Source organism: Octodon degus, unplaced genomic scaffold (assembly GCF_000260255.1).
Source record: "Octodon degus isolate 3935 unplaced genomic scaffold, OctDeg1.0 scaffold00040, whole genome shotgun sequence".
Taxonomy (NCBI): Eukaryota; Metazoa; Chordata; class Mammalia; order Rodentia; family Octodontidae; genus Octodon; species Octodon degus.
Window position 1 is genome coordinate 9,738,842 of NW_004524616.1, and position 6,044 is coordinate 9,744,885.

At 43.2% G+C, this 6,044-nt stretch overlaps 1 pseudogene; it reads right to left on the reverse strand.

Annotated features, from left to right (window-relative positions):
- Window positions 1-46: 46 nt before the first annotated feature.
- On the reverse strand, window positions 47-1,603 carry LOC101577149 (annotated as a pseudogene).
- Between the last annotated feature and the right edge of the window lie 4,441 nt (window positions 1,604-6,044).

The following is a 6,044-nucleotide window of genomic DNA, read 5'->3' on the forward strand; positions in this document are numbered from 1 at the left end:
TTCTCTGTTTCTTTTTTTTTCTTTTTTCTTTTTTTTTTAGTGTACCTTTTTTAATTGTCATTTTAGAGCTCCCCACCATGGCCGCCCCCACCCTCCAATGACCACCTCTGCAGGCCAGGGGGATGGAACAAAGCCGGCCGCAGCCCCACTGCATTGCCAGAGGTGGGGAGAACGAGGCGCAATTACAAAAGATCACAACAATTAGCGCCTGTTCTGGGGCGATCCGCAGCACGAGGAGGCTGAGGCGCCCCTTTGTCAGGCGGTCTATTTGGTGGTGACCTTGCTCTGGAGCCGATGATACTCCTTCAGCCTGAGGGAGTTGATGTTGATGAAACCTGTGGCATCGATAGGCTCGTAATCACCCTGCACATTCATGCTTACCAACTCCTCATTGTAGAGGGACAAGGGGGACTCCCGGCCGAGGATGTACACCTGGCCCTTGAAGACCGACAGTCGTACCTTCCCTTCCACCCGCTCCTGGGACTTGGCTATGCAGTGGCGGACAAATTCACACTCAGGACTGTGCCAGAAACCAGTGTGGACCAGCTCTGCGAATTTCAGGCCCAGGCCCTGCTTGATTTTGCGCACTTCTTGATCCATGGTGAAGGCCTCGATGTCTAAATGAGTGTGGTAGAGGATGGTCCCCGCTGGGGTCTCATAGATACCTCGGGACTTCATTCCGATGAAACGGTTCTCCACGATATCGATGCGGCCTACATCATGCTTGCCCGTGACCTCGTTCAGGTACAGGAAGAGCTCCAGTGAGGTTGTGTGGGTGGTGCCATCCTGCACATTGGTCACCTTCACAGGGACCCCTTTTTTGAATTCTATCTCCAGGATGTCAGGGCTGTTGGGGGCCTTGGCAGGGTCCTGGGTTTTTGTGTAGAGCCCCAGGGGAGCTTGGTTCTTGGGATTCTCCAGGATGCTGGCCTCGTAGCTGATATGCATGAGATTCTCATCCATGCTCCATGGGCTCTTGGGGGTGACAGGGACGGGGATTCCGTGTTGCTTTGCATAGTCCATGAGGTCGTTGCACAAGGCCCCGGAAGCGGTTGTAGAATTCGGGCATCCGCCAGGGAGCGATGACCTTAATCTTGGGGGCCAATGAGTAGCACGTGAGCTCGAACCGCACCTGGTCTTTCCCCTTGCCTGTTGCACCATGAGACACATACTGGGCGCCCTCCCGCTGGGCAATCTCAACTTGCGTGCGGGCAATACAGGGCCTGGCAAGGGAGGTTCCCAGGAGGTAGCGGTCCTCGTATAGCGCGCTGGACTGAATGGCAGGCCAGATGAACTCCTCCACAAACTCCCTGCTCACATCCTCGATGAACACCTTTTTGGCCCCAAGCTTCAGCGCCTTCTTCCTGGCTTCCTCGAAGTCTTCCTTCTGACCGATGTTGGCCAGGTAGGCAGTGACTTCATATCCCTGCTCCTTCAGCCACACGAGGATGCATGAGGTGTCCAGGCCGCTGCTGTAGGCCAGATCCACAGAGCCCTTGCCGGACATCACGTCTGGGGTTGGAGGTGCGGCTTCTAGGCGTCTCAGTCTGTTGTCTTCTCCCCGGGCAGGGAAGCACTCCGGGTGGCAGGCTGCGGAGCAGTCCTCTGTTTCTTTTTAATACTAATTTTTTTCAGCAATTTAGAACTTCTCTGCTCTGTGTTTGTGAGTGCTTATTTTTTTTTTTTTTCTGGCAAAACTGAAAACTTTTATTTAAATGAGGATTTTGCTCTTGATTTTAAGTATAGTAGTTCCATACCATAGCCTGAGTGTTGGGCTGCCTTGAAATATATTTTTGCCAAATTAATTAGTCCACCACCCTTAATCTCAGTTTCTCACAATATGTCATGACATGAACAAACTGTAGACAAATTTTATGGCAGGGGATAAAAGACATGGCCTGAGGTGTACCTGCTAATAGAGTCTTGGTTCCCAACTGAAACCTCTGAGCCTGGTATTTATTGTCTGCATTCTGTTCTGGTGTGAGCGCTGGACCTCCAGACCAGAACAGTATTTTAGAATTTTTTCAGTCAACCTCTCTAAACCTTTCCAAGCTTCTTACTGTGAACCATTCCAAAGGTTTCTCAACCATGTGGTCCTGTGGCATCGTAGCAGTGGTCCTGACTCTTGCTACCAAAATCTGTCATTACTTTTCTCATCGCTGGAACAAAATGCCCAAGACCAGCAATTTTGGCTGTTTGTAGAGGTTTCAGTGCATAGTTGGCTTACTCCTAGGGAAGACAGTATGGCACAGGGCAGAGCAGAGTTGTTCACTATGGAGAAGAAGAGAGTCAAATGAGGAGCCAGGAAGGGAAATAGAACTACCAGAGTCATGCTCACAGTGACCTCACTTTCCAGCTAGGACCTGCCTTCCAGCAGCAAGTTGGAAATAATGCCTCATGATCTGATCAGTGTCCAAAAGCCCCACCTATGATAGCATAAGGCTTTGAGAATACCAGTGGCTGTAGAAACTTCCACTATACTTTCAAAAAAGAAAAAAAAAAAAAAAAAAAAAAGATACAAAAGCCTTACAACTCAGACACTGATACTTATAAACCATAAACATGCATGTGCACCTTAGTTTACTTCCCCCCACATTTTGTAGAGAAAAGTATAATGCACCCCCTAAGTTACATACCTATCCTTTACTATAATAAAAATAATTTTTAGCATCTATTATATTTCTTATTCCATTTTTTTAATAAAAAGGCATAAGTGTAATTGAGATACTTTTGTAGTTTTATAATTTCACAAAGTTGCTTGAAATTCCAAAAGCTCTTGATACAGTCTCTCCCTGTACCCTTGGCCTCCCTTTCCCCCTGTCTTGGAGTGGTAGAGATAGAACCCAGGGCCTCTAGGCAAGAGCTACACCCACAGCCCTAGAAAGGATCTTAAATGGTTATGTAGCAAGCTCCTATTTGAAGAACAGTTAATGAGTAGTAATTCTTCTATTGATGCTTTCGTATTTAAGATTTTTTTTTCCTTTTGTCATACATTCTAATGGCCACAAGATTTTACAGACATAGCACTGGATTTGTGATAATCACTGCAGTACTTAGGAAGACCTCTTCCTAGTGAACAGCCTAAATTATTACTACAATAATTTGAACTTTTTGCTCTTTTTCCTATTCTTCTGTGATTATGGTAACCCATAAAATGTAAGGCAGTTTTCAAAATGATTTCCTCTTACATGTCATTATGGAACCCAGTTTGTAAGCACTTATTATTTTGTTACCTTTTTCTGAGTGTTTTCCAAGTAATTCACTCTTCCTTTAATATGGGCCAAAGCTATTAGGTTCAACATTATAGTTTAAAAAAGCAAATTAATGATTATAAAGGTAAAGACAGATTTCTTAGAGTTCAAATAATTGTTTTTATTTGAAACTGAAGGAGTGGCCTTGGGGATGTAGATTAGTGGTAGATGAGTGGCCTAGTGTTTGTAAAGCTCTTAAGCCCGGGAAGCCCCTCTCCCCTATACAAGCACACCAAAAGAAAATAAAACACCCAAAATAGACAAAAAAGCAATAGGCTTTCCTTACCATAACACATCCCTGACGTTCTGATCCGTCAAATGATTTTAATTAACATAGTGGCACAAAATTTATAATCCCAGCTACTAGGGAGGGTGAGGCAGGAGGATTGAAAATTGGAGGACAATCTGGGCAATTTAGCAAGACTTATTTCTCGGAAGGAAGGAAAGAAGAAAGGACAAGCAAGCATACACTGGTTTAATCCCCAGTACCAAAACAACAACTTTAATTCAAAGTCCACTTCTGTTGCAGCCAATCCTTGAAAACAAAATTGTAGAACACATGTCAAGAATTTTACATTTATAGGAGATCAAATACAATTTATAATGTTTTTCTAAATAGAAAAAATAAAGTGATACAATGCTGTCACTTGAAAATATTTACCTTTTGGTTTTGATATTGTAAAAGGGCTTACTATATTTTTGTGAATTTTAATACTAATAACAGATCTTTCTGTATATAAAAGTGAGTGTCCTGCAACTTCATGTTCTCTGTCTCTGTCGCTGTCTCTGTCTCTTGTCTCTCTCTGGTGGTGCTCAGGATGGAAGTTAAGATCTTGAGCATGTTAGGCTAGTACCCTGCCTCTGAACCACAGCCCACAATGCATGATTTTTTAATGCTTTCCTTATATTGCAACATTTAGATTTGGCTTAATTTACTTAAAATCTACCAACTGTTTTCTTTCTTTTTCATTCATTTATTTAGTTTTTTCTTGACACAGGGTCACAGTATGTAGTTCAAGCTGGCCTTGAACTAACTACATAGCCCAGACTGACCTCATACCTATGGCAATCCTGCCTCAGCCTCCTGAGTGCTGGGATTATAGACATGTGCCACCATGCTTTCTTTTTATATATACATAAATAATATCATTGAATATCTTTGATTTCCCTCCCTTCCCTCTGTCTTGTTTTTTCTGATAGGATCTTGCTATGTTGCCTGGATTGGACCCAAGCTTCTAGGCTGTTTCTACTCCTTCTGCCTGCTGGGAATATAGTCGTGCAATACCACACTCAACAGTTCTGTCTTCTTAATTGATTGTTCCTTTGGACAAATTCCTAGCAGTAAATTGCAAGGTCTACCTCTTAAAACTTGGCATACATTGTGAAGTGACTTTCAAATAAGTTCTGTCAGTTCATCTTGCTATTGGCTTTGTATTTGAGGCCCGTATTCTCCTGTAAATTCTGAGTATGATTCTTCTCCTTAGACTTCGTCAGTCACCTTACCAAAAGATGGTTTCATTTTCAGATCTTTCACTTCTAGGGATGAAGCTATACTTTAAAAAATGTATTAGCAGGGTTCAGTAGTATACAGCTGGGGTCCTAGCTACTTAGAGCTGAGGCAGAAAGACCACTTCAACCCTGGAGTTTGAGGCCAACCAGGGAAACGTAGCAAGCCCCAACCCCCCATGGCCCATTGATGTCTACAGTAGCCATTTCCTGTATGCTGGATGTTTGTTTCTATTCTTATTTTGGTAACATAACAAATAGATTTTGTTTTGTTTTCTTTTTGATGGAGTGGAGAATTATCTCTATATGCAGTTTCAGAAGGACAGCATTAGAAGACCATGCCTGCCCCATCCAGATTGTGACCAACTGGTTAAAGGTAAATGCAAAGGTAAATTGCACAACTCTAAAGAGCCATGCCAGCAAGAGCACCTTGTAGAATCCGCTGAAGTGGAAGCTTCATCCTCATTGTGGATCTGTTTCTTCTCCCTCTGCAAACCTGTCTTCCTTATTTCCTTTCCTTCCTTACACCTCCTTTAGAATACTCTTGTAGACTTCCAGTCCTTGCCCAGTGCAGTCTGTTTCCCATGACAACATTCAAAGAAGGCTCCACTGCTGTCTCTGCTATCAAGCCTCCCCCCAGAACTGCCTTTGTTGTCTTTTCTGCATGTGTTCTTCCTTGTAGATTTTCCTTATTTTGTAATAATTTGTCATGATTTGTGTGTACTTGTCCCCCCAAAGCCTCATGCAGTCATTCAAGTTAAGTTCTACAGTTTGTGATTAATTCATGATCCAAGGCTGGGATTATGGGTCTGAGTACTGCTGGGATTATGAGTATGAGTGCTATACCCAGCCTGGGGCAGATAGCCTGAATGCAATGAAAGGGAGACTTGCTCTCTGTAGCCATTTTGCTGTTACTCCTCCTTTTGCTCTCAGCTCTTTACTACCACCATGAAAGGTTGCTCTGTATGGACTGAAACCTCCAGTAACTGTGAGCTAAATAATCCTTGCCTTCCTTCATTTTGGGTGTTGGGTATTTGTCCCAGCAATGAGAGAAGAGTAACTGAGACATAGTTCAATCACCCACAAAGTTGGTGTCTGTGGCCTGTTATCCAAGAATTGGATACAGTAGGGTTTTTTTTTTTTTTTACCATTTTTTCTGCTATCTTCTACTTACCATTTTAGGGACATTAGATGTATTACAGACATAAACTTTAAACTTAATTGGCTTTGATCTTGGAAACAACCAAAATGCCGGTCACATGTGGAATGGTTGAAAAAGATGTGGTA